General features: G+C 44.9%; 2 long non-coding RNA genes across 7 annotated transcripts; one reads left to right on the top strand and one right to left on the bottom strand.

The window, feature by feature from the left end:
• The first annotated feature begins 1,213 nt into the window (after positions 1-1,213).
• Positions 1,214-26,906, top strand: LOC128324480 (uncharacterized). Of its 5 annotated transcripts, XR_008306886.1 has the most exons (8): positions 1,214-1,291; positions 2,611-2,654; positions 5,130-5,170; positions 11,629-11,734; positions 15,641-15,879; positions 18,339-19,910; positions 21,716-21,795; positions 25,548-26,906. It is a non-coding gene; the product is annotated as an uncharacterized LOC128324480 (long non-coding RNA). The 5 variants fall into 5 exon arrangements; XR_008306887.1 differs by lacking the exons at positions 1,214-1,291; positions 2,611-2,654; positions 5,130-5,170 and having other exon boundaries at positions 8,202-11,734; positions 18,339-18,776; positions 19,565-19,910; XR_008306885.1 differs by lacking the exons at positions 1,214-1,291; positions 2,611-2,654; positions 5,130-5,170 and having other exon boundaries at positions 8,202-11,734; positions 15,641-15,719.
• On the bottom strand, positions 5,877-11,295 carry LOC128324481 (uncharacterized). Of its 2 annotated transcripts, none has more exons than XR_008306888.1 (3): positions 10,519-11,295; positions 10,019-10,092; positions 5,877-6,373 (listed from the first exon to the last, which is right to left on the bottom strand). It is a non-coding gene; the product is annotated as an uncharacterized LOC128324481 (long non-coding RNA). The 2 variants fall into 2 exon arrangements; XR_008306889.1 differs by having other exon boundaries at positions 10,838-11,295.
• Positions 26,907-27,761: the final 855 nt, after the last annotated feature.

Genomic DNA, 27,761 nt, shown 5'->3' with positions numbered 1-27,761 from the left:
AATTCACAGAATGTCCTGGGTTCTTAATCATGTCACCATGTTAAAAAAAAGTTGAAAGCAGGCTCCATTAGTTCTATCTGGCACTACTTATGGAAGTACCACTGTAGACTTGCTTAAACACCTTCTTTATACATTACACAGCTCATACAGTTCCCAGACAATAACAGAAAAAAGAACTACACTTTATACTACTGAATTTTACTCAGTGTACAGGTTCAGTCCACATGATCTTTCAATTACCCTGCAAAGCTTCCTAACAAATCTATATTATTAATTCTCCTGGGTGTGCCTTGGAATGTGCGTCCCAGTGCCCAGCTGATTGGCTGGGCGGCAGATGCACCTGATTGGCTGAGGCACACCCAGGAGGATTGGTTGCTGCGGCAGTGGCAGGCCTGGCCGTGGAGGCCAGAGGCAGTGGCAGGCCCAGCCCAGCCACGAAGGCAAGGCCCGGCGGGGTGGGGGGTGGGGGGGCAGAAGTGGCGGTGGGGAGGAGAGGTGGCTGGGCCTGGAAGTGGAGACTGGGGCAGAAGGTGGGAGGGGGGAGAGGTAACCACCAGCCCCAAAGAGCACACAGATGCTCTGTGCGGGGTCAGCTAGTACTTCCTAATTCAGTGACTACCTGCAAATAGTTTTGCCTTTAATTAATCCCTAACCTCTCTTTTCCAGTTGGTAAGATTCTGTGATGGGAGAGAAAGCTACTATAAGCTACTATTATGAAAATTGGAACCAGTCTGTTGGCTACTGGAATAGATGGTTTAATAAGAACATTCTCTTGGAAATGTTAAGACTTTGATTTAAGATACAAAATTGTACTTATACTGAATTAGTAGAAATAATTTGTACACATTCTGTGTTCATTTATTTATTAAGTTAGTATACCACTCAACAGAAGAATGCCCTTAGGGAGGTTTACAATCAAGAGTTTATTTACTGATGGATGTGCAATCCTATGCCTGCTTGTTTACTCAGAAATGTCCCATTGTGTTCAGCAGGGTTTACTCAGTAGTAAGTAAAGCTTGCTCACTGGATAAACAGGGACCTTTCAAAGAGGTGATTCTCTTATATTTAGCAGGAGGAGAATGTGATGATTGGCCAGCAGAAGATCTCAATCAAGACATAATTTAGGAATTATTGGGAATACTGTTAGGTAGCTGTGGAGGATTCCTACGGGAGGGGCTTTAGAATGGAGGACACAGGAGGTTAGACAGAGAGATGACGGTTAACTGACAAGATGAGAGATAGGACTGGGACGAGCCAGAGAAAGGGTCTCCAGAGAGCGGCTGAGGGTTAGGTGAGGAGATTCTTACACACTAGGGAAAACCTCTGTCAATCAAGTGTGACTAAGAAACACATTTATGCTGTAACTGTATAGCTATTATACGGGTTATATAGCCAGGGAGGTTGTATTCCAGCAAAGTGTTAGAAGTCAATGTAAGCTCATTATTCCATATCAGTCACCTCAGAAACTTGAAAGGAAAACAGAGAAATAAAACAATAAAACCAATAATTAACCTGAAAGTATATTATAACCAAAGGTCTGACCATTGATTTAATATCAGTCCAGGAGTTATTCTGTTACTTTATTTCAGCCACTATTATGCATGTATCCCGACCTAGCAGAGTAAAATAAATCACAGAAGCTTGTTGAAAAGAAAATAGAGTTTATTTTGGTTTAGAACTTTACATCAGTTTCAACTGAGGCTGTATTTCTTCTCTTCACGCTACCCTCAGACACAATACTGTAGTCAGTTACAGAAACCCAAATCAAGACAGAATTTGGGTAATAAAACAAAGGGTTTTTGTTTTTGTTTTTAAAAGGCAAGTTCACATACATTTTGTGTATTTTTTTATCAAATACATTAACACTTAAGCTGCCAGACCAAACCACAGGTCCTGACAGAGAACAACTGTCAACCGCAGCACAGTATCCCTTCCAGTGGTTGGAGCTGTTATTTACTTTGTGCATCTTTTTAGACTGTGAGCCCTTTGGGGACAGGGAACAACAATGACAACAATGATGACGACAACAACAACAATAATAATTTATTCTTATTCTTTTCTATGTAAACCGCTTTGAGAACATTGTTGTTGAAAAGTGGTATATAAATAATGAGGAGAAGGAGGAGGAGAAAATGTGTTCAGGGTTACAACCTTAACCATTTATCGTATATCCTATCTACTTAGTAAAACAGGATATTACTGCTGAATGTATGATAATATTTGGATTACAGGTGGCCCTTGTTATTCGCAGGGGTTCCGTTCTCTCTTATAGGCGCAAATACAGAAACCATGAATAATGAAATGTTTAATTCTATGGGAATTGGTGGCTTTGATTCAAAACAAACAATAGCCTGAAAATGCCTAAAATGTGGGAAAGGGAGAGAAATTAGCATAGAACTTCACGGTACCTTGCTCTTCTGGGCTGCAGGGCTCCAGAAATACCCCCTGAAACCCCCCAAATCAGCTGAATTGGAGGTGAAAAAAGTTTTTTAAAAAGAAAGAGCCTCAAAGTGGCTCTGTGCTCTAAAATGGTGGCCGGAAGTGACACCGGAAGAAATTTCTGGCCACTCTGAAACCATGAATATGCTAATTATCACCTATTTTTTCTAGGAACCATCTGCGGATATGTGGAACTGCAGTTGCTGAAACTCTGGGTGAGGAGAGCCTCCTGTATATTCTGGAAATGACCATCATAATAATTCACATGTGTATATTGCTTTTGAGTGTTTAAAGTGCTCCATGTGCATTATCTTGCTGTGCTCCTTACATCAATCCTGTTAGTTGATTACTCTCATATTGCAGACTGGGGCCGAGGATGAGAGAGACAGCACTTCCAGACAGGCTCCCTTCAGTGCCAGCCAGTCATTAATTTTCTGCTTGCAGTCCTATGCAGAATTATTTCCTTCCATACCACAGTAGATGATATGAGCTTTGGGGACACAGTAGACTGACCTTTTATCCTTCCTGTATCTGTTGTGGTCTGTTATATTGGGCCATGCACCTCTCCAAAAAAGATAGAACAGCTGCACCAAAAATAGTCCACATATATTGTTCACATATGGGTGGACAACAGATGGTGATACCCAGGCTGCCCCCAATAAAGAGTGAGTGAACAAGGTGTGACAATCCCAGACTAAACACCCTGTCTGGAAGTGCCCAAAGTGGATTGAATAAGACTACCTAGTGACCGGGGACTTTGGGTGGGGGGGACTCCCTGCTTTGTAAATCACATTTAGTTGCTTCTGGTTCTTATGTTATGCTAGATCTCTTGCTTTTTGTAATTCTATCCAGGGTAAGATTTTGATTCCATTAGTCATTTAACAATCCTAACTTTGTCCCTACATTCTCTTTCCTATCAGATTTATTATTTCATAGTAGTGATATCCCTTGTTCACACTTGATAAATTCTTTCTCTCCCCACTTTCCCCTGGTACACAGAATCCATGGGTGTGATTTCCTGTGCTCAGATTCCCCTGGGATCTAGCAAGAAGCGACTGCAGGAAAAGTCACCAAATTATAAAAGCAACACAGTTAATTCTCAAGAAGCACTGAGCAGCATGCAGGAGTGGCTGGACTGGCAGTTTCCTGCACACTTCCTTTTCTCTGCAGGGCTATACTGCATGTGAATGATTTCAATCCCACTGAGGAGTAGCAGAAGAGCTCTTAGCTGTAGATGGAACAGGCAGGCACACCCCACCAAGGCACTGTTCCTTCTAGCTGGCTCATTCAGTTCCAGCGAATGAGTACCAACCCCTGATGTCGTGCTGAGGCCGGCGCTCCCAGTGCAGGCGGCTTTGTGCAGTACCTGCCATTTCTGCTGTGGGGGGAAGCTATTTTGGGGAATCAGAGCCCACAAGGATGGCAGGAGGGTGCATGGGTACTTTTGGGAACTGTAGTGCCTCCCAGTGTTTTCCCCATGGAAAGCACTGGGAGGATCTAACTTCTCAGATGTCCCAGATCACCCACCCAGCAGAGATCCACAAATCCACTTGCCAGATTGCCAGTGGCGAGTGCCTCTGGCCCTCAGGCGAGCAGGACACCCAACACCACATGGATCTCCTCCCTAAAGGTCTCATTTCGAATGCCATTTTTTGAGAAGGTAAGAAATAGCAGGAATCCTTTCTGAGCAGTAGGAGAGGGCTTCCACTGTTTCTCACTATCCCAGTGATTTTCTCCATATCCCAGTGCAACAGACAAAAGATCTGCTTCCCTCCTGAGCCCTCTACTAGTGTGCCAGAAAAGGATCTGAGGGGAGAGAGAAGATTCGTGGTGAGCACAAACAATGACTGGCTAGTAAGCTAATCCTAAATGTGTGGACCCCTGCTTCCCAACATCTCCTTTGCCCTGTCCCAGGCATCCCAGTGGGCTCTGGTTCAGGAGTAAAGTCACCCCTCCCATGCCAGAAATGGCAGGTTCTGTGTGGAGCTCCCCTTGCTGGGAGTGCCCACCTCCTCATGGCACTGGGAAGCAGGGGCACGGCTGACACATTCATTTGAATTAGACATCCTGACACAAAGGCTTAGTACACACCACAAGTGGCAAGAGATGGTTTTTAAAAAGTCATGGAAAGTAACAAAGGTAGCGTTGAGTGTTCTAGCTGCGGCGGGGAGGAGTAAGTCTCCACAGACCTCTAGAGTAGAGAGAGATTCAGGGGCGTAACTATAATAGGGCAAGGGGAGACAATTGTCTGGGGGCCCACTGCCTTGGGGGGCCCCCAGAGGCAAGTCACATGACTGACTCCCCCAGCCGCACACCCGCCCGGGCTTCCTTCAGTTGTATTCATCCTCTGAAAGTGATGTGTGTGTTAAGACCTGGAGCTACCAGAACAACAGGTCTTTCTCTAGTACCATTCAATGACTTGCATCGTCCACAATTGACAAAACCCTTCAAAAAATAATTTAGGATGATATTCTATTGTGGCACGTAGGATATAAATAAAAATATAAATTATACTCTGCTTTTTGTTACCACTATTCAGCCTCATTTAAGATTTCTTGACTTCATGAGCTGAGCTTCAGTAAGGGGGGGCCATTTTAAAATCTTGTCTCTGGGCCCACTCCAACCTTGCTACGCCCCTGGAGAGATTGATAGTGGGGAGAGAGTGACATTATCCTCCTCTCTTCCTCTAGCTCTAGGATGTGGAAACCAAGAAGATAAAGATCTACTGCTGGTGAGGGCTGCTGTGTTTCCCAAGCTGTAAATATAGAGTCAACACCCTCTCACACAGACTCTGGCATATTGTAAGAAGCTGGCAGGAACAGATAAGTGAATTTGTACAGGCCCAGGTAATATCCTGATAACAGCCCAGCTGGGGGACAGGCCTGGTGCGGTGGGGTTGGAGGCCACAGGAAGCGCTCTGTCAACAGCCACAGGACATCACCTGTCCTGTGCTTTCTCTTTCTTACTTGCATTGATTCTGCTTGACTATACTAAGACCTAAACTTTGTTCAAGGGCTGGGAGGGGGGGATGATACAAGGATAAACCATTTTTTAGCTCCTTAGTTGCTGCACACAGCTACTGCTGTGGTGGCTCCACAATCTGTGGCTGGGTTCTAGAGAGAAAGCTGTTCCTCTTCCCTCCCCATGCTGCACAGCGCCACCTAATGGCATTTCTGGCAAATGGCAGATTGCCAGATGCTTACGTCTGCCCCAGAAGCAGAGTAGGCTGCTATTGAGAATGTAGAGATGGTATGACAGAGATGGTATGACAGAGGCACCTGTTGTCCCTTGGGTGTACATTTCATCTCACAGTTGCCTCTGCAGAAACAAATTCTGCAGGTTTATGGTGTGCTTCAACAACCAGGAAAAGCTGATACCAGAGGTGACAGTGAGACAAGTGTGTACACAGTGAGAAGCAATACCTTTATTATTAGGCCTTCAATGCTCTTAAAATGTCGTCTCAGTCACTAGCCTCTGTAAGGGAGCTTTGCTGAGAGGCCAGGTATTTTAATAGAACAGGCAACCATCAACAGGCTGCCCCCATGCCCAAAGATAAGATACATCTTAATAGTACTAGGCAATAGGTGTCTAAGGCTGCAAACAGACATGCTTTTAAAGAGAGCTGATAGTTTCACCATCAGTGTCCTCTTTGACCATGGTGTATATACTCATTTCTTTTGTCTCGCTGGTCAGTCTGCATTAGTACTATAAAAATTTGCAAAACTGTTTGACCAGAAATGAAGAGTGTGCAACGAAGCTCCTGTCATACCACTTTCAATTTCCTGAGGACAAGTTCTGCCTCGTGTTTCTTCCATGGTTCTTCCAATTACTGTTCAATTTCTTCTGTTTTTAATTATTTGAAATTCCTTCTGAACCTTTGCAATGGAAAATGTTTGGAACTGGAAACCATTTTTATTATTTGTTAGTAGGAATTCTGTTGAAGAAGAAGTTCCTGTTAGAGGAAGCTGATGTAAGCTGATGATCATCCTGTGTTTGGTTCTACCAGGATGCAATTTAAAACAACAACAACAACAAAACACACTTTTGCATCAGGATGGATGTAAAACATTGATGCAATGCATCTCAAGAGAGCTAGTTTGTATTTCAGGAGCATATGCTTTAAATTGTACCATTTGGTATTGATCCAGTGGCTTTCTTCAAAGTGTTGTCCCTTCCTCTGTCTTCCATCATTTCTGCTGGCTCCTTAGGCTTTACAGTTTCCACCTTTAACTCATCTTTAACACCTTTGCCCAGTTCCCTCTTACATTCCTCTACACCCCTCCCATCCCTAGTACTGGCTTCCAATCTCTGTTCAATATCTCCATTCATGTTATTGTACTTCTGGAGAACAAAATAGTTGTCTGGTATCATCCAATACAAATTCTTATCTCTCTTCTTGTCTGTCATTTTCCTGGTTATGCTCAGTTGATGAGTTGACTACCCACCTGTGCTGTCCTCATCTAACCCCTCCATGTGCCCCCTTGGTCTTATAACCTCCCAACTACTGGCTGCCATTTCCACCAGCATTATCTTCACCAGGAATGAGGCTATAATTAGGCAGATGTGTTCAAACAGCCACCCAGCATCTGGGAGATGCCTTTATACTTACCTCCCCTTTGCATAACAATCAGGCTTGCAAAATACTCTTCAGAATGGGACAGTGGAAGTTATACTCAATCCCACACCCTTCTGCACTTGATCACTTGCTGTTGGTAACTGCTTGGGATTCCTGGTACAGCAAAAGTAACCCCACCCAAAGAACAGCACAGGTTGCAACAAAGGTCAACCTTGCTGATTGCCACCTCCAATCTCACTCCCCACGACATAACTCAGTTGAATGCACTGTAGACACATTGTGTGCCATTCACTTTCATGCAGAACAAGGCCAGCTTACGCTCCAGTGCCACTTGAGGCAACATCAAGATGTTGCCAGCCATACCTGTCCCCACAATATCAGTGCATCAGCCCATGCAAACACCAGCCACACCTCTCAAGGTCAGTGTGGTGGTGTCAGGGCATGGCCAGCATCGGGATGGGAGGTGATTGCATATTCACTGGGCCCACATTTCCCAGCTGATGAGTCATCTGGATGGCTTCTTCACTCATTTGGCGAGAGGGAGAGAGAGAGAAGGAACTATCCAGATGGCTAGCAAACTGCCTGCAAATTGGGTGATGCTGATGGGGGCACTATCAGCATCACCCAGTTTGCAAGCATTTTGCTTGCTGCCTGGATGGTTTGTTTTTTTGTCTCTTGCTCTGAATGTGGGAGGAAGAAAACCAAGTTTCTTATTTAGAAATACAGTATAGTATAGTATAGTATAGACTCCTGGCTTTTGGCCCTTGGCTTTCCTTGACCATGCTCTCATATGCTCCTGTGTGCTGCTCCATTTAGACTTCTGGCTTCCCTTGACCATGCTCTTTGAGTCCTCCTTCATATCCTGGCTTCTGACACATGGACTATGCCTCATTTCGCCGCCTGCAGGCACGGGCCGTGAACGCGCCTCCGGGGGGGGGGGCGGGGGGGGCTTCTTTAAATGTAAACAGAGCCGCTGCTCCGTGCTGCCCAGCAGCCCCCGCCACTCACCTGGCCGCTGGCGGGGGCTCGTCTCTGTGGGAGCCAGGTAAGTGGTGGAAGCGATTCCTCGCCGCGGGGGCTGCTGGGCGGCACAGAGCACCAGCTCCGTTTACACTTAAAGAAGCCGCCCACCGCCCCCCTCCCCGGAGGTACGTTCACGGCCCGCACCTGGCCTCCTGAGTGGTTCTCTTGGCCTCAGACCTTCACCTCAGTGCAGAACAAGACAGCGCCACTTGAGGACATTGCCTTGCCTTGCCTCATTAACAGGCTGCTCTTGGTGCAAACATGTTTTGCTCCTAGCCCTGCTAACAGCAGCATAAAATGAATGTTCCAAGCAAAACCCGAAGCATGCTCTCATACAGAGGCCCACTCTCTTTACAAGCTTTATTCTCACACTCTGTCATTTTATTGCCACCTATTGAGTAAATCATATAATTGCAATCCTTCCTCTAACTCTTTGCTCCCTGTTGCCTTGCAATCACACCTCTTTTCCTCTACTATCTACAGCTTTCTGCAAATCACATAATTGTTTACAGACAGAGAAAGGCTGGGAAGGTATACCGGCTAAATTTCATTTAAAAGCTATCACTTACCACAATTCTTTATGACACCATAGACTTAAATTCTTCCCCCCACACACACACAAAATAAAACCTCAATCAGAAAAACCAGAAACTGTTCCACTCAGCGAGAAACAGCTGATACTCATGCCTTTGCAGCTACCTTTTGTTTAAGAATAGACATGCTGATCACAGTGTCACAACTATGGACGGCTTAATTGATTTCTGTGGGCGGCTATCGTCCCCCACCCCCCCACCCCCAACATTTAAAAATGATTTCTTTATATGATCAAGGAAATGACCTAACGTAACTATGAGATGCATCATTTTTTATTCATTTATTAATATTATTGTGACTGTCCCAGTTTCTATGCTCTCTGCTGCCATCTGGTGAACAGTATTCATATCTGCAGCTCATTCCTAAATTCCCCTTGTTTTTTGGTGGGGAGAATAAGCAGCAACATTTACTGTATATCAGTTATATATATTGTATATTTTTCTCTTTGTAAAAGGTTTGTGTAACCCAATAGAAATTATGTTGACATTAAGAGGGATATATTTATATGTAAATTTACCAGGTGTTAGGTGAACACACATAAGTTGTATATTTTAGTATTTCATTCTTTATTTTCTGGATGTAGGTGTTGTGTAATTTCTGATTATTAGAGCATATTGGCCATAGCTATTGAAATGTAGCGCTTTTAGCTTGACTAAACTTTAGCCCAGCCTGATTAGCAGCTATAAGATGGTAGGCCATCAATCAATCAATCTTTATTACAGTCAAAGACCAGCACAGGTACAGTAATACAATAAAATCGATTGTGAGAAACAATGTTGCATGTATCACTGAGACTGAGATTGGTATTACTATGAAAACTAAAAAAAGGAGGATTTAAAAAATACAAAATATTTAAAATATACTACAGAGTGCAAACCAAGTAGCTAAAATATATATAGACTAAAAGAAAGCATGGAACATCTAATTAAAATAGTAAGGTAGCTAGCTAAAATAGATAATGAAATTTTAAAATCTGCTACATAAAATGGATATAACAATGCATATAATATTAAAGATGATTGTGTTTTACAAGTAGATAGAAGTGTGTATATACTAAAAGAACTAAAAAATACTAAAAATGAGGGAGATAAAATGATACTATTTCTGTTATAGTAACAGTATAAATATATATATGACTATAAAATAAAGGCATCTAAGGTAGTAAAAATGATAGAAATATTTAAAAAGACATATTAAAATAAATTGTTCAGTAATTAAAATCACGAGTTATGGATTGGCAGGATGGTAGGCCATGTTTTGCTGCTTCTGCCTGGAAATGTTTTGCTATTATTATGCTGATAAGTGATAAACAGATAGTGGTCAAATTTCAACATGGAGTTAGAAAAACAGATACAGATAACCACAAGACTAGTTTAAGAGACATACCTGCTTTACAAATAAAACCATGTTGTTTGGGGGTTATGTCACCGAAATCACATGAGTGCTGACGTCACTGCGAGCTGTCAGAAAGGCAAATCATTGGAAATGGTCAGAACCAGGGCTATGTCCTCACCCCGGATGTTATACCCCCCAACCCACCACCCGCACCCCAGAATATGCCTGAAGATGGGCATGTGACCCTTCTACAAACACATCCCACCACCCTGACTCAATTGGAACAGGTTTCAGAGCCCAGAAAGGCCTGATGAAGCAGGCATGATAACTTTGTGCAACTTTATTGGTCGAGATGGGGTCAAGTGACCTCTCTAAGTACAGGCCTTGTGCCAGAGTGCTTAGAGGAGACTGTCTTACAGTTCTGCAGAGACTGTGGACGATGCTAGGACTCTGCTGTGGCCTGTGGGTCTATCTTTACCACAGACACCCTGAACATTAAACCTATTAGACTGAAGAGTCTGTTCTACCCTCCAGTAGGCCTGAAAACTCACCAGATGGCTGTTTTTACTGCCAGCTGGGTTCCGGATCCAGAAACAACCTCCCCAGCAAACCAATATGATGAATTAGAATGCAACTAGCCGACCCGCACAGAGCATCTGTGTGTTCTTTGGGGCTGGCAGTTACATCTCCCCCCACCCAAACACACACACACACATCTTCTGCCCCAGTCTCTGCTTCTGGGCCCAGCTGCGTCTCCTCCCCACCGTCACTTCTCCCCTCCCCCACTGTCTTTCCCTCCTGCCCCTTGCCCCCACAGTCAGGTGGGTCCGCCACCGCCTCTGTCCGCCACCGCCGGCCTCCGCGGCTAACCCGGGCCCGCCGTCGCCGGCCTCCGCGTTTGGGCCGGGCCCACCGCCGCCGGCCTCCACGTTTGGGCCGGGCCCGCCGGCAGCGGCCTTCACGTTTGGGCCGGGCCTGCCGCCGGCCTCCGCGTTCGGGCTGGGCCCGCCGCCGCCGGCCTCCGCGGCTAGCCTGGGCCTGCCGCTGCCGGCCTCCGCATTCAGGCCGGGCCTGCCGCTGCCGGCCTCCGCAGCCGGCCCGAGCCTGCCACCGCCCTGGCCTCCATGGCCCGGCCAGGCCCCCCGCCGCCTCTGTCCTCCACCACTGAGACGCGCCTCAGCCAGTCAGGTGTGTTCCTCCGCTCCGCTGCCCAGCCAATCAGCTGGGTTGCTGGGACGCATCCCCACAGAGGCTGAGGTGAGGCACGTCTACGAGAATTAAATATATGGATTCTGGGCACTATAACACCAACTCAGCTTCTGCTCTGGAAACTGAAGTTGGAGGGCCGGCCTTCAGCTAATGCCCCCCCCAAGCAGAAACGTATGTTAATCAGATTATGAAACAGAAGCTCCTGTGAAACGAAAGCTGCATGGGGAAAAACTGATGAAGTGGAGGCTTCAGTTTTATTGTTATGATGACTACTGTTGCCAACATTCTGATGGGGACTTTTCTGAGGATGAGGAGTGTGGCTAACATTCTTTTTTGTCAAGCAGGCCCATGGATTTACAGTGCATGCAAAAGTGCTGCCTGTCTAGTGAAGATCAGTCATCATGTGATTGCTTGACGCCAATTTTAGGCTGCCTGGGATTCTCTTACTGCAGGCCTGTGTGCTTTACTTTATCATCTGAAAGTGGGGAGAAGGAGGAAGCCATTTATGGCGGTGTGCTTACAAAACTAAGAGCTCCAACGGAGGGACCTAACAAGCTGGTAAGCCTAGTGTGATTTAATTTATTTACTTAGTTTGTCTAAGTAAATAAAAAAATAATCTTAAAAGTATTAAAACATTATTAGTAGTATTAAAATTAGTAGTATTGAAATATTAGACCTCTTTTGTGCAGGTCCATGCCTTTGAGAACACACACTTTGGGGATGCCACCATATCCTGCACCTCATGTGCTTGCACTGTTGGTGACCAATAAAATAATTTTGTTGTAAATATGTATGTTCATACCTGTGTTAAGCACAGCCATGGCAGAGCATGAGGAAATCCTAAAGAAAATATATTACTTGCCCCCGGGAGAGTGGGGAGTTTCAGGGGTGTAAATCCGCTATTTCAAGAGGCCAGACAACACAGTAAAACACTGAGTAAAAGGCAAGTTGAGGCATGGCTTTCTGCACAAGCCTGTGAGGATTCATTTTAAAATAAACATGACTGTTGTTTCTGTTGGGAATTCTCTTTGGTGAGAGAATCCCTTTTTCATTATAGCAGAGTGCACATAGGCACAACACAGCGGAATTTACTTAGGCATGCGTGTATGCTGAGAGTAAAGTAACTTGGAGCCAATTCATCATTTCAAATCAATATATAAGGCATTTATTAAGGAACTCCATTCTAAATAGGAAAGTGAGGACTTAGGATCTCTAATCTATCTAGCTAGCTGGATGCAGATGGATTCTGCATCTTCTCTGCACACATGGTGCAGGGAGAGCAGCTTGCCATGTTGCAAGGTAGAAGGACAGGTAGGGAAGAGAAGGAGGAAGTTAATCCCTAAGAGTACCAATCTACATTTCAAAAGGGATAGTGTCAGAGCAGTAGAGAAGGGATGACCAATGTCTTGACCCTCTAGCCCTCTGACTCACTAGTCTGTCCTCTACTGTCTGAGACAAGAGACAGTGCAAAGTCCTTAACTTCCAACAGTTTCAGGGACAGATACACAATATTAGGCAGATTTAGTGGACGTGCAGCAGTTTTGTAACTATGACAAATGCGACAAGTACATTTTGACAGTGGTGGATATTCTATCTAAATATGCTTGGGGTGTACCTCTAAAAGACAAAACAGGCAGGAAGTGGCCACAGCTTTTCAAGCTATTTTCAGAGAAGGCTGAAAGCCAAGCTCCAGACTGACAGAGGGAGGGAGTTTTTAAATCTGTGATGTGTTTAATGAATTTTTCCCGGACAAAATCTCTCGGATTCGGGCCGACCTAGATGGAGACTCCACAATTAATTTGATGTCTGAACTGGAGGTGTCCAATAATTCCTCTTATACAATTCGACTAGATCAATTTCAGTTTGTGACTCCTGAGGATGTGGACAAGCTGCTTGGATCGGTGAGGCCTACTACTTGTTCTCTTGACCCTTGTCCAACATGGCTTATTCTATCTAGCAGGGAGGCTGTTGTAGGTGGCCTGGTAGAAACCATACATGCTTCTCTGAGGGAGGGCAGGATGCCTCCTTGTCTTAAAGTGGCAATCATTAGTCCTCTTCTAAAGAAGCCTGCACTAGATCCCTCAGAGTTGAGCAATTATAGGCCTGTCTCCAACCTCCTGTGGCTGGGCAAGGTAATTGAGAGGGTGGTGGCCTCTCAGCTCCAGACGGTCTTGGAGGAAACTGATTATCTAGACCCATTTCAAACTGGTTTTTGGGCGGGCTATGGGGTGGAGACTGCCTTGGTCAGCTTGATGGATGATCTCCAATTGGCAATTGACAGAGGAAATGTGACTCTGTTGGTCCATTTGGACCTTTTGGTGGCTTTCGATACTATTGACCATAGTATTTTTCTGGAGCATCTGAGGGTGTTGGGAGTGGGAGGCACTGTTTTACAGTGGTTCCGCTCCTACCTCTCGGGCAGGTTCCAGATGGTGTTGATTGGAGATTGTTGCTGTTCAAAATCTGAGTTTACGTATGGTGTCCCTCAAGGCTCCATACTCTCTCCAATGCTTTTTAATATCTACATGAAACCTCTGGGAGAGATCATCAGGGGATTTGGAGCTGGGTGTTATCAGTATGCTGATGACACCCAGATCTATTTCTCCATGTCAACTTCAGGTGATGGCATATCCTCCCTAAATGCCTGCCTGGAAGCAGTAATGGGCTGGATGAGGGAGAATAAACTGAAGCTGAATCCAGATAAGATGGAGGTACTTATTGTGTGGGGTCAGAACTCCAGAGACGATATTGATCTACCTGTTCTGGATGGGGTCACACTTCCCCAAAAGGAACCGGTTCGCAGTCTGGGAGCACTCCTGGATACACACCTCTCCTTGGTTTCTCAGGTTGAGGCAGTGGCCAGGGGTTCTTTCTATCAGCTTCGGCTGATATGCCAGCTGCGTCAGTTTCTCGAGATCAGTGACCTCAAAACAGAGCTACATTTGTTGGCAACCTCCAGACTTGACTTCTGTAATGTGCTCTATGTGGGGCTGCCTTTGTACGTAGTCCGGAAACTTCAGTTGGTTCAGAATGTGGCAGCCAGGTTGGTATCTGGGTCATCTCGGAGAGACCACGTTACTCCTTTGCTGAAGGAGTTACACTGGCTGCCGATAGGTTTCTGGGCAAAATACAAAGTGCTAGTTATAACTTACAGGGCCCTAAACAGCTTGGGCCCTGGGTACCTAGGAGACCATCTTCTTCATTATGAGCCCCACCGTCCATTGAGGTCATCTGAGGAGGTCCGTCTCCAGTTACCGCCAACTCATTTGGTGGTCACACAGAGACGGGCCTTCTCGGCTGCTGCCCCGAGATTGTGGAATGCGCTCCCTGTTGAGTTACGATCCTCCCCATCACTGGCTATTTTTAAAAAACATTTGAAAACGCTTTTTTTTACCAAAGCCTTCTCAGGTTTTTAATTTTAAAAATACTGTTTGTTAATGTTATGGTTTTAAAATTATTGTATTGTTTTAACTTTTATATGTGTTATATGTTTAACTGTTTTAACTGTTTATATGTTTTAATTGTTGTTAGCCACCCAGAGACGTAAGTTTGGGCTGGGTATAAATAAAATAAATAAATAAATAAATAAGCAGCCAATAGGTGGCCTGTTAAAGGAGCATGGGATTCACCACTTAGCAGGGGCGTAACAAGGGTGGGGCAGGCAGGGCACGTGCCCTGGGTGCCATTGCAGGGAGGGCGCAAACTGCCTGCCATGCCCCGCCCCCTCCCCAACTGAGGTCCGGAGAGGCGCCCCGCCCCCCAGTGAGCACTTGCGTTATTTCGGCCAGCATTTGCTGGCTGAAAGCATCTATTCCCCTTTCTCTTCCTCCGGAGAGGGAGAGAAAGGAAGAATAGATGCTTTCAGCCAGCAAGCTCTGACTGAAATGACTCAAAAGAGCTTGCTCACGCTCTTTAGAGCTCTAGGCCATGCCCCCTTTGCATGTGGTGTCAAAGGGGGCATGGCCTCAAGCTCCAAGGAGCCTGAGCAAGCTCTTCCGAGTCATTTGAGGGCTTGCTTTCAGGCAGCAAACACTGGCAAGTGCTGGGGATGGGGAATCCTAGTAACCTGGGCGGGGTTGCTTGTTCCCATTTGCAAGCACTGCGGCTGCCTGCCCTGCTGTCTCGTCTTATGTTCTTGCTGCAAGTCCTGACCCACCACAGAGTCCAAAGTAAGTAAATTGCCTGTGCCCCGCCTGCTCTCAAGTAGTCTCAAAAAAATTATATCTGACTGGTGCTTTCTCAGGCTGATGCTTCCCCCCTGCCCCCACGGAAGATGTTTGTTTCTTTTAAAAAATGTATACAATAAAAGAAATGTAAGAGAACTGCAACAAACTAGTTTTTCAGGAGAGGCTGAAAGGGTTAAGTGAACAGAGAGTTTGTGCCTAGAGAGGTCCAGAAATGTGAATGCTCTCCAGGTTCCATCCTGTCCCGCCTCCTTGTTTAAAAAAAACCTTGTGTTTGCAGCATTTTCCAACCTGTGAGCAGTTGTGGCTTGCAGTTTGCAAGGCAGGAGGTTTTTCAGTGGAAATCCTGCAAGAAGAGGGTGAGTTCAAGGAAGAGGAAGGAAGCCTTGACTGTATAGAAGAAGGGAAAACCCATTGCTGGTGGGGAAAAGGAAGGAACTGGGCTGCAGATCGAGTGCTCAGCTGCAAAGGTGGAGAGAGTGCCATCCTTTTAGTTGTATATGGAGGAAGGGAATTTTGGTAGGTGCAGCTTTTAAACTGAGAAAGCTGATTTACACTTTCATTTTTATGAATTCAAAATTCTCTACATCCAACACATTGTACTAAATAGCTATTTAGCTCTAAAAATACAAGATGTTTGCAACTGATGTAAACATTTGCTTCCCTCAAACTACCAAAAATTTATATTCAGTGAAACAGAATTAAAATTAACTAATTTCCTTTGCTGAATTAGATATTATTCTGAACTTCATATGATTTTAAAAATAATTGAAATGTAAATAGTCATTCAGTTAAATAAAGCCAGCTTTACATTTATATTAATGTAATTTCATTTCAAAGGAGTAGGTTAAAATTAATCTAGATTCAAATTTTGTATGTTCAATATTAATCCAAGCAAATTGATCTAGATTTAGATTTTGAAACATAAATAACACACCTAGCTTACTTCTACTAAGAGTAAAATTCAGTAGAAAGTTATCCATAAACATAGGAGATATTCCAGTAGAACATGACCCTATTCTGGTCATAGGGAAAAGAACTGGGTATGTGGGGCTCTGCTTCTTAAACACTGTACTTTGCTTATCCTTTAATTAAATATATGTATATCATAAAGTGAAATGACTTTTAGAGACAGGAATTTCCTTGCAAATATGATAGTTCCTTGCATATAGAACAACATATAAAAGACCTTGCTGTTGCCCAGGGTCTCTGATGCACTTCCTGCTTTATTGTATCCAGCTTTATGCTTACATTGTCTGCATTTCTTGGTAAATGGAACATCATTTTATTTAATTTATTTAACATATTTTATACAACCCAAAACTTATGTCTCTGGGAGGTTTACAACAAGATAAAAACAAATATTTTATTTATTTAACATATGTTTATACTGCCCAAATTCTTTTGCCAAATTCTTTTCCATTGCCTATCACCCAGAACTAGTTAGTGTGAAGCAAAATTTCCTGTGGGGATGTCATTTTTGTAAGAAACTGTGCGGAATAGATACATATGTATTGATCACTACACATGGGTTTCTGCACAACACCTGCACAGAAGAAACTTCCATGTAGAAAATGTGTCTCTTGTAAATTGACCCTATATTTTCCATCCATGACTGAGATATCTGAGAGTTAGGATATCTGAGAGTCAATAATAAAAGAACAGCACACTGCTTGTGATAGGAAAGGGCAAATTACAATGATTTCTTAATCTGGCAAGGGCTGGTTTTGGCCCTGGCAGAACTTGGCTGTCTGCTCCTGTTGCAAATTCCTCTGTCTAGTGTGGCAAACTAATGTATCCTCCTCCCTCCTGGTGCCAAAGTAAGCACTAATGTGGTGAATGCACATATACCCCATCATGAGCCAACTGTCATCACAAGACAAAGGCTGTCAGGAATATGGGCAGGTGATCCTTTAGGACAAAGTCATGGTTTTTAAAAAGTATGAGATGAGACAGAAAATGACACTGGAATCTTCACATAACTCCTGACTGTTGTAATAATTCTTTAATAAAAATGGCTCATGTTTTCAGGTTTTGATCAACAACCATGTCTAGATGGTACAGTGTTCCTTTTAACAGGGATTTCCAGATGTTGTTGACTACAAGTCCCATCATCCCTGTTTGGACAGGGGCGCAATTTCAGTGCTTGCCCTAGGCGCTATTTTCCCTAGATACGCCTCTGCCACTTAGTCATGAACAATAATCTCAAATCAGGGTCTATGTGGAACAGTTTAAAAGAACCTTTAAAACAAGAATGTGGGGGTATTTTTCCACTCACAACACCTTGAAGTATATTGATGTCCTGCCTGAACTCCTAAATAGCTATAACCCTAGCTTTCACATAACCATTCAAAACAGGCCTGTGGTTGTTAACTCCATCAATGATCTGGCTGTTTGGAAAACACCTTACAGTAGCACTATCCACAAAAATGCCAAGCCTTCTGTGTTAAGTAAAGGAGATCACATTAAGATTTCTAAAATTAAAGGAGTTTTTGAGAAAGGTTATGAACAGAACTACATCACGGAGTGGTTTATTGTGGACCAAGTCATCAGAAGAGCCAAAAGGCCTGTCTATTTGTTCAAAGATTTCATGGGTGCCACTGTTCTTGGCAGCTTCTAACCTGAAGGATTACAGAAAATTAAAGCAGAAGAGGACAAGGGCTCCGTAAGAATGAAAAAATTCCCCCCATTTGTCCTCTGTCAAGTAGATAACTAGCCTGTGCTCTCCAGGGAGGCTGGGAAGGTAGGTGTTAACTACAAGACCTACTGGCCTTTGTAACAGTCTCTTTCTAGGCAGCCAGTCACTAGGGAGAATGCCAAATAAAGTATTTTGGGTGCAGGGGCTTGCAGGTAGCACACACTTCAACTGTACGCTATTCATATCACAGATAGTCAAACAGGACATTCCTCCTGTGGTTTATCTCGATGAGGTTGTGGACTACACCAAACACAATCATCTATATATTTATTTCTCCTAGGTGTACCCGTCACGAGGAGGTGCCGGCGGGCCAGGCCAGCCACTGGGAGCAGGCGACAGGCAGGAGGAGGAGACGGGCTGACTTGAAAACCGGCAAGGAACAGTAGCCGGGGGGGGGAGCGGGTCAGGCGGGCTAGCTCTGTGCCCAGCCCAGCTATGATGGTTACTTGAAGGGAACTGGCAAAACTTATTTCAGCTTTCAGGTTCCCTGTTTTAATCAGGGAATAGTGGGCCACACATTCCTGGTCTGGACTGGAGTCCAATCAAACGGGGGTGGGGGGGACCAGTTTGTGGTCTCAGAGTCGTCCTTAGGGTGGAACAAGTTACTAACTGACTGCCGCTGAAGAAGATTCATAAAGAAAATTCATCATAAAGAAAATTCCTCTGACTTCTTGTTTATAAATCAGGATTTCTAACATTTTACATCGTAAGAAAAAAGGTATCGTAGAGAAAATTCTTTGGATTATTTGTCTATAAATCTGGATTTCCAGTATTTGACGTCTGAAGAAAAATCCTTTGAATTATTTGTCATTGAATTTGGACTTTGGAAGATAATTTTTGGTCTTTTGTCAGTGGATTTTGAGTTTCATGAACTTCTGACATATACAGTGATTACTACTTGGAATGAGTACTTGGGACTATTTTTAATAGTCTATTACTCTATTTAAATTACTCATGTATTACAATACTGGGCTACTCAAAGGAATTCTCAAAGGAAACTTAAACCGTCTATCCACATCCTTTTCATTTTGTCATTACAGCTTAAAGGCATCTATTCTGAATTATCCCAATGAACTGAATTAACTGAATAGCCAGAGAGAAAGAATGCATGTCAGGAATAACGCTAGGCCATGCATGAAATAATCATACCCTGCAGTTATAGAGCACTTTTTAGGGTGTTCAAGCATTGCACACTGATTATCTTGCACTAATCCTTGTAACAGCCCTGAATGTTGGTATGACTCCCACATTCTGGATGGGGCTGAGGGTGAGGGAGTGGCTTCCCGAAGGCCCTTAACTGAGCCCATAGCAGGGGTAAGGTTTGAACCCAGGATTTTCTGATTCAAAGCCTCAGAGCCTTCCATTCAACAGGGGTTCGCTCTCAGGAAGGCCGTATGCAGGTGGCAACTGGGAGACCTGAAGCCATAGCATGTGGAGCTTCCTTTCAAATCCCAAAGGGACATCAAATAACCAGCTGGCTTTTAAAATAATTCCTCTTTAATTAAGGTGAAGATAACTGATGTCTGCTGGAACCTTGTGAAGATGAGTGCTCTACCAAGCTGGGTGGACAGAGTTTCCCGTCACTGCAACTGTGGTCTGAGTGGCAGCCCCTACTCCTCCTCCTTCCGCCATGACATCATCCTTCATCATCACATTCTGCTTCCAACATTCTTCTGGCCCCAATGTTACCATAGGAACAGCAATATACAAGTTCTCATCATCGCCATCCAATGCTCCATTCCTTAACGGAAATTTCAGGAGAGCAGTTGCTTGCAGCGGGCTTTCCTTTTCAAAAGCAGGTGGCTATTTTCATTTGATCGCCATTTGGCCCAGTTCTCTCTCATCATGGCAGGTAGGGAAATGTCCTTTCAATTTATTTACAAGGCCTAGAAGCCATGCAGATTTTTATGGGTCACTGCTGGGGAAGGGGTTAAAGGGGCATGGAAGTGACCCTGTGCAGCTAAGATGAGTAACAACAAGAAGTTCAGCAATTATAGGCCTCTGCTGGGGAAGGGGTTAAAGGGGCATGGAAGTGACCCTGTGTAGCTAAGATGATTAACAACAACATCAAGTTCAGCAATTATAGGCCTCAAAATTGTATTGCTTACAAATATGATTTCTGTTGATCTAATACCTTGAAACTGGGCATGTATGATCTACTAGATAAGGAGGTCATTCACACAATCAAACATTGTGTTCTACCTGGGTTTGGGAGCTGTGTGTGCTCCCAATTTTTGGTCATATGAAAGCAAGGTAAGGGGGAAACCTGGGTAGAAGTGATTGTGTGGAAGCAAGGTAGGAGGAAAACTACCTCATACTGCATAGGATATGGCAATGGTAAACCCTTCCTGTATTCTACCAAAGAAAACCACATGGCTCTGTGGTCGCCAGGAGTCGACACCGACGGCACAATTTTACTTTAGTTTGGGGGAAGAAATGTCCAGGAGGGTGCAGGGCCAGGGCCAGAAGCAAGGTTGTGGGCAGAGGAAGGGTTGATACTGCTTTGGGGCAAGGGGAGTGAGTGGGCCTACTTCCCAAGTCAGCAATGTCCGCCGAGAGGTTGTTGCGCACAGGCTCATGTTTCCAGTGATGCCTGCTCCTGCCGTGCAGCCACCTATGGAAGCTGAGGCGGAAGTAATAGGGGGAAGCTCTGTTAGGAAAGAAGCTCTTCTTCCCTTGGTGGAAGCGGAGGAGGTGATGGTTGCTAGCCCAGCTACATCCCCCTCCTCATCCCCACTGATCCCCCTTCTCAGTGTGACCTCCGCCCAGTCTGAGACTGAGGAGGAGCAGAAGCAGGAAGATTTGGAGAGTGGTGAGTGACTGATGGTCATTGGTCACCCTGATGGAGAAATTCCGGGAATTCTGGGTTCATTTAATGAGCAGAGACCCTCACCGTCCATCAGGTTCATGCTTTTATTGATCAGGACATGTCTGGTATCTCTCTTCCAAGAGCATACACTCAGGCTTTGGGCAAGAGTCTTTTATACTGTTTACATACAGCCTATAGGATTGGGTACAGAGCCTATCAGAGGTCAACGTTTAATGGTATACACCAATCATACTAGTATGAGCAGAATAAAAGCCATTGGTAAACAAGGTGAATCAATTACAAGGCAGGAACCAGCAATAATGCACCAATCAGCTTTAGCTGTGCTTATGCCTAGTCAGGCAGGGCAAGCTATGGTCAACAGGTGTTTATCTCCACTCAGGCGGGGCAGGGTATTGTTTCCAAGAAAAGGGGCCTTTATAACATCAGGGTGCAGAAACTTGTGACCTTTAGGGCTTATATAGGTTACACAACTGGGTGAAAGTTGATAGTGGAACTTTCCTTCATCAGCCCCCACCCACTGCAACACCACTGTCAGCTTACGCTGGCCAACTAAATACCAAATGTGTCACAATCTGTCCATTAGTGCTGCTTACACACGCAGACATGCATGCATGCTACCGCCAGGTGGTGTGGTGATGATGATGGACTGGTGCCCCAGCCCAGCACCAATCGGTGGCTGTGGTGGAGCGTAGGTTTGATGTTGGTTACTGTCTGGTAACATTTTCTCAGATCACAGCCAGACATGCATGTGCACACGCATGCACACACACACACCTATGGCCCATGATGAGTGTAGACTGGTGCCCTGACATGTTTCATCCTGGCAGGCTGTTGGCAGAGTCAGGACCCAGCTGACCTGAGGCCACTTACTCCTGACATGAAGAGAAGAAAGAAGACTTCTTATTAAGTATGTGGTTTTTATTTTCTCAGCAATGCTTGCTGTGCTATTGCTGCTGCTATGGTTTATTAGGACTGACTATTTTGCTGGATCTTAGATAGACCCTAAAAAATTCATTAAAATTCAATTCATTAAAAATTGCCTGATTGCCCAGTTGATTTGTGGGTTGAGTGAAAGGTAGCACTCACCACGCCTTACTACCCATCCTGTTTTAATGTCCCTAGGCACTACCCATGGGGAATAGTGGGCCAGTTTGAATCTTCATTATTTCCTATGGCAGGACTGCTTCGAACTGGCTCGAATCTGTTTGAATTCGAACTGGACCAGCACTCAAACTGACAGCCCTGGTTTGAGTCCAATTCAAATTCGAACCGAACCACAGGAACTGGTTCCGTGCACACTCATACCAGGAAAGTCTTGAATCAGAAACCAGTGCTTAAAAATTATCTTTATAAACCTCATGGTGATATAATGGAATGGAAGGCTACATACTAGTTTAACAGAAGCAAACAATAGTGCATGCAGCTAAATTAGTGGCAGGATGCAAAATTTGGTATCTGCAGGTAATCAAGAAGTATGATATTCAGAATTCTTTCTAAACAATAACAAAAAAAGTATTCCCCGAGTAGATCCCAGTGTAAAAAGTAGTTTACTTTATTCAACTAATTTCAGTGGCAGGATTGTTTATGCAAAAATTGGTATATGTAGGTAACCTGGAAATATAATATTCAGAATTGCTTCTGCTGGGGGATTCCCCTCCCCCCGCCCCCCACCAAGCATATTCTGGTGTAAAAAGTAGTGCTTTCATCTACTGTACTTTCAGTGGCAAGATTGTGTATACAAAATTTGGCATCTGAAGGTCGTCAGGAAATTTGACATTATTTCACACCAACCAACCAACCAACCAACCAACCAACCAATTCTTCAAAATATATAATAGATTCACTGTCTCAGTAGAATCAGTACAAAAGTGGAGATTGCATTGCCAACAGTAACAAGACATTTCCTATTTGGAAACCACATAAATTTGATGATTAAGGTTATCTTCTTTTAGTTCAAGCTCCACAAATTTGGAAAATTGGAACCTAAGGCTGATGCCTTAACAGATGTGCTACATGATCATGAAGGCTGTTGTACAATGTCACCGATTGTACTTGCTTCCCACTTGCCCTCCATAAACCCACACTTTTCCTTGGTCCTTGAGGCCCACATCAAGATGGAGATGATGGAGTACCTGGCACCAGCAAATATGCCCCATGTTGTCTTGGTCCTGGACTGCCTTATCATAGGAACACAGGAAGCTGCCATATACTGAGTCAAACCATTGGTCCATCTCGCTCAGTATTGTCTTTACAGACTGGCAGCAGCTTCTCCAAGGTTGCAGGCAGGAATCTCTCTCAGCCCTATCTTGGAGAGGCCAGAGAGGGAACTTGAAACCTTCTGCTTTTCCCAGAGTGGCTTCATCCCCTGAGGGGAATAACTTACAGTGCTCACACTTCTAGTCTACCATTCATATGCAACCAGGGTGGACCCTGCTTATCTAAAGGGACAAGTTATGCTTGCTACCACAAGACCAGCTCTCCTCTCTAAGACTCAAGCATCTGAGTCTTACTGTATTGCTAGAAAAATTATCCTGTGCATTGCTTCTGTCATTAGTTTGCAGGATGGGTTTGACAGTTGGAAGGGGGCCTTCTTAGACTGCCCTTCATTGTCCTTATCCTGACTCAACACAGAGGAGGTTTTATGGGATAACCCAGTAAAGGCTAAATGAGAGCACTTTCCCAAGTGTTTCCTGACTATAGTGTGTACAGTTTTCTGATGCCCCTCTATCACTGGCTTGCCTCTCTTCTGACAGAGACCATAGACTGAGAAGATGCTAAGAACTGTCCACAGTCCCGTAGACTATAGAAGATGCTAGAGTCACTAATGTCTTCTATATTATTTATTTATTTTATTCATTCCATTTTTATACCGCCCTTCCAAAATTGGCTCAGGGCAGTTTACAAATAAAACAAAGACAGTTAAAATCAATCAACAATTAAAAATATAAAATACCATAAAACAATTGAACAATAAAACTGTTGGGAATTCTCTCTGGTAAGAGAATCCCTTTTTCATTATAGCAGAGTGCACAGAGGCAAAACACAGTGGAATTTACTTAGGCATGCGTGTATGCTGAGAGTAAAGTAACTTGGAGCCAGTTCATAGTTTCAAATCAATATATATGGCATTTATTAAGGAACTGCATTCTAGATAGGAAAGTGAGGAGTTAGGATCTCTAATCTATCTAGCTAGCTTGATGCAGATGGATTCTGCATCTCTACACATGGTGCAGGGAGAGGAGCTTGCTTGCATGTTGCAAGGCAGAAGGAACAGGAAGAGAAGGGAAGAGAGGAAGGAGGAAGTGTCCCTGAGATTAGCAATCTACATTCCAAAGAGATAGTGTCAGAGCAGTAGAGAAGGGATGACCAATGTCTTGACCCTCTAGCCCTCTGACTCACTAGTCTGTCCTCCACTGTCATTGAGATAAGAGACAGCGTAAAGTCCTTAATTTCCAACAAAAAAAGTTACACTAAAAACGCTTTATAACAATATAAAAACCCTGGAAGGCCAGACCAAACAGATAGGTCTTAAGGGCTCTCTTAAAAACCAATAAAGAGTTTGAATTATGGATTTCTGCAGGGAGAGCATTCCACAGTCCAGGAATGGCTACAGAGAAGTCCGGCCTCTGAGTCTCCACCAGACGTACCGGTGGCAACTAGAGACGGACCTCCTCAGATGACCTTAATGTGCGGTGGGGATCATGCAGAAGGCGCTCTCTGAAGTCGATGTTCCCTTCTGGTTCTGTTCTTCAAGCCACAACTCAGGGCATGCAGATCACCATAATGAGGAATGAGAAGGAGGAGGATGTGCCAGCAGGTGAAAGGGGTCATACAGTGCCCCAGGCAGGGGGGCTTGCCCTGACATTCCAGGGGCTGACCCATCACCCAAGCCTTGGTGCTGCCATGTGGATTGATGTGAGAATTCACCCGGAACTGGAACATAATGGGCTTTTCTGTTATGGCTCAAGGGATATTCTGTTAGGGATAACTTGGAGGATTCAAACTGTATTAAACAAACCACACTTTATTAACCATTTACCTACTTAGATAGCCCCAGAATCAGAAAGCACTGCTTTCTGATTTAATAGGACTGCTCTGTTTGACAGCTCAGCTTCCACTGAGAGGTTACTCAGTCGCCTAGTAATATGTTCCTTAAAGTAGTAATATCCTCACAGCTGAGATGCCTGATAAGGAAGTACAGGACCATGACAACGTGGGGCATCTGGGCTGGTGCCAGGTACTCCATCCTCCCCATCCACTTTGTGGAGCTTGAGCCAAAGTTCCAGTCCTTAGGGGAACACAGCTCCTTCCCCTTTGGCCTTGAAAGCACTTCAGGAGGGGATGTGGGAGGGAATGAGCCTGGCTTTCAGGCTGGATGTTCTTCCCCTGAGTAAAAGTATCCAAAGCTAGCTAGTCCTGGGCAGCCACAAGTTGTAGGTCTCCCTCTCTCACCTCTCATTGTTAACATACTTAACATATTCAGCTCTGACATTCCGAGACCAGCTTTTGTCCAAACAAATAGAAATAGTCCCAACAAATAGAAGGGGTAATGTAAACTACTTACATTTTTATCATGTAAACTGCCTGGCGATGTGAATTTTGATAGCATATACAGGTGTTAAATAAATAAATAAAGTGTTTGTTTTCCTTTCTTTTCAGGAGCAGAGGAGGAGAGACCTGGAGGAAGGAAGCCCATCACCTCCAGCAGCCACACAGTGGTCCGGAAGCCTCTGCTGCCTCCCCTGGTGCCGGATCCTGGGGCCAGTCAGTCCCAGCTAAGGCTCACAGGAAACCACCCTTTTCCTTGAAGGCCCCACCCCTGTGGCTGGACCATCAATGGAAAGGCTGAAGCCTACCAAAAGATCCGAGCAGCAGCCCCAAGCTGAAAGCAGCACCAGGTGGAAGCTACCATGGGAGAGCAGTCTACCAGCCTTGTAGGGCCCTACCAAGGCCACTCGGCATGTGGCCAATGCAGGAGGAGGGAGCATGCCTTCTAGGGGTAAGCCTCTTCCCCACCTGGGGGAGGGGAGACTCTACAGAAGGAAGCTGGAGTCTGCAGTGAAGCGTGCCAAACTACTGTAGCCCATCCCCAGGTGGAATCTGGACCTTGGGTAGACTGGGCGGGACTTCTTCCCACTGGGGCAGGACTGACCTTCTGGCTTATCTAGGGAGAGAGTTCCTCCCCAGGGTTCTTCAGATACCATTCAGAGAAAGAAAACCCTGGCCCCGATGAGCCAACTCCTGCTGAAGCCCCTGCTATTTTCTTAGCAGCCACCATTGACTCACCAAAGGCTCAACCCATTGCCAGTGCTGACCATCCAAGCGCTCGGGAGCCTCAAGGCAAAGCCAGACTCAGAAATAAATAAAAATAACATTTTCTTTCTTTTCAAGAGCAGAGGAGGAGAGATCTGTCTGGCCAAAGGAAACCCATCACCTCCAGCAGCCACACAAAGGCCTGGAAGCTGCTGCCACCTCCCCTGGTGCCTGTGCCAGAGCCCGGGGCCAGTACCTACCAGGCTTCACAGGAAATCACCCTCTCCCTTGTGGCTGGAAACCTTGTGGAAACCACCCTCTCCATCCCTGTGGCTGGACCATCAACGGAAAGGGTGAAGCCTGCCAGAAGATCCCAAGAGGCAGCCCCAGGCAGAAAGCAGCACCAAGGGAAAGCCTCCAGGGGAGGGCAGCTCACCAGTTCTCCTGGGGGAGAAGACTCTGACCCCAATGGGCTGACCCCTGCTGAAGCCACGCTCCTGCCTGAAGCCACACATTTGGGAAGAGACATCACCATCTGCTCCTTCCCAAGGGCTGTGTCTTCTGGTGCAAGGCCTATGCCAACTGACTGGTCCACATATTAGCTGCATTTACCCCAGAGTCACTGCAGGCTATCAGGGACCAGTACAGACAGGACTCTGGTTTTCCCCGAATCATGGCTGTGCATTCTGGCTTAGTCCAAATTATGTTTGGCTTTAAAAAATCCTGTATTTTCAGCAGCTTTTTTTTAAAAAACCCTGAGACTTCTGTTATGCCCTGAAGTTTCTCTGTGATGTGTAATGGGGCTTCTTTTCAAATTCTTTTTTCTTTCTTGTTTGCTGGGTGGATTACCATAAATCCTCCCAGGTGTCAGCAAAGGAGAGTTTGGTAGCTTGGTCTGGTGTGCTCTTTGAGTGATTTGCAATTGCAAGCGCTGGGGGGGTGGGGTGGGGTGAGAGGTTGTGGCAGATTGATGCAGTTCTGTGGAGGGTCCAGAAGGGGAGGGAGAGGAAGAAATTCCTGAGTTAAACACAAGATGTAACCTGAGCCCTTTGTGTCTGAGCTGATTCCATTGGCTACATTTTAATTCATGACAGTAAGAAAGCAATGATTTCTGCTTTAAGCTTCCCTGCCTCTTAAATGGTCTGGGTTAAGGCAGTCACAAAGGCAAGTTCATTATAAAAATCAGCAAAGATTTGGATCAGATTCGGCAGGCTCAGGTTAAGCGTTCTGTTGTTTGATCCGGCTGCTTGGCAAGTTGTCATGCCAGTTTTTTGTAACCAGCTGTCAAACTAACAATAACATAATAGCTCTCTCGCCTCCTCTTCTGTGATGTGATTGATTGGATAAAAAACCCAGAGCAAGCTATGGGAACGCACAGGAGAAAGATCTGTAGGGATTGCGGAGAGGAACAGACTCTATGTGTACTGTCCATTTAATCCCCTGAATTAAACATCTGTGAATCTGCTGTGAAGCAGATTCGCTCTTCAGATCCCCGTGGCATCAAGCCATGTGTGAATAACTCCCTAGTTGCCGTTAAGGGCCATCATCTTATTTGGTTTGGTCCTCAAATGGCAGGTATAAAAGATTAAGTCTAGTTGCTATGTTTTATATCTTTTTACA

This window comes from Hemicordylus capensis, chromosome 4 (assembly GCF_027244095.1).
Source record: "Hemicordylus capensis ecotype Gifberg chromosome 4, rHemCap1.1.pri, whole genome shotgun sequence".
NCBI lineage: Eukaryota > Metazoa > Chordata > Lepidosauria > Squamata > Cordylidae > Hemicordylus > Hemicordylus capensis.
This window is presented reverse-complemented; position numbering and strand designations above follow the sequence as displayed.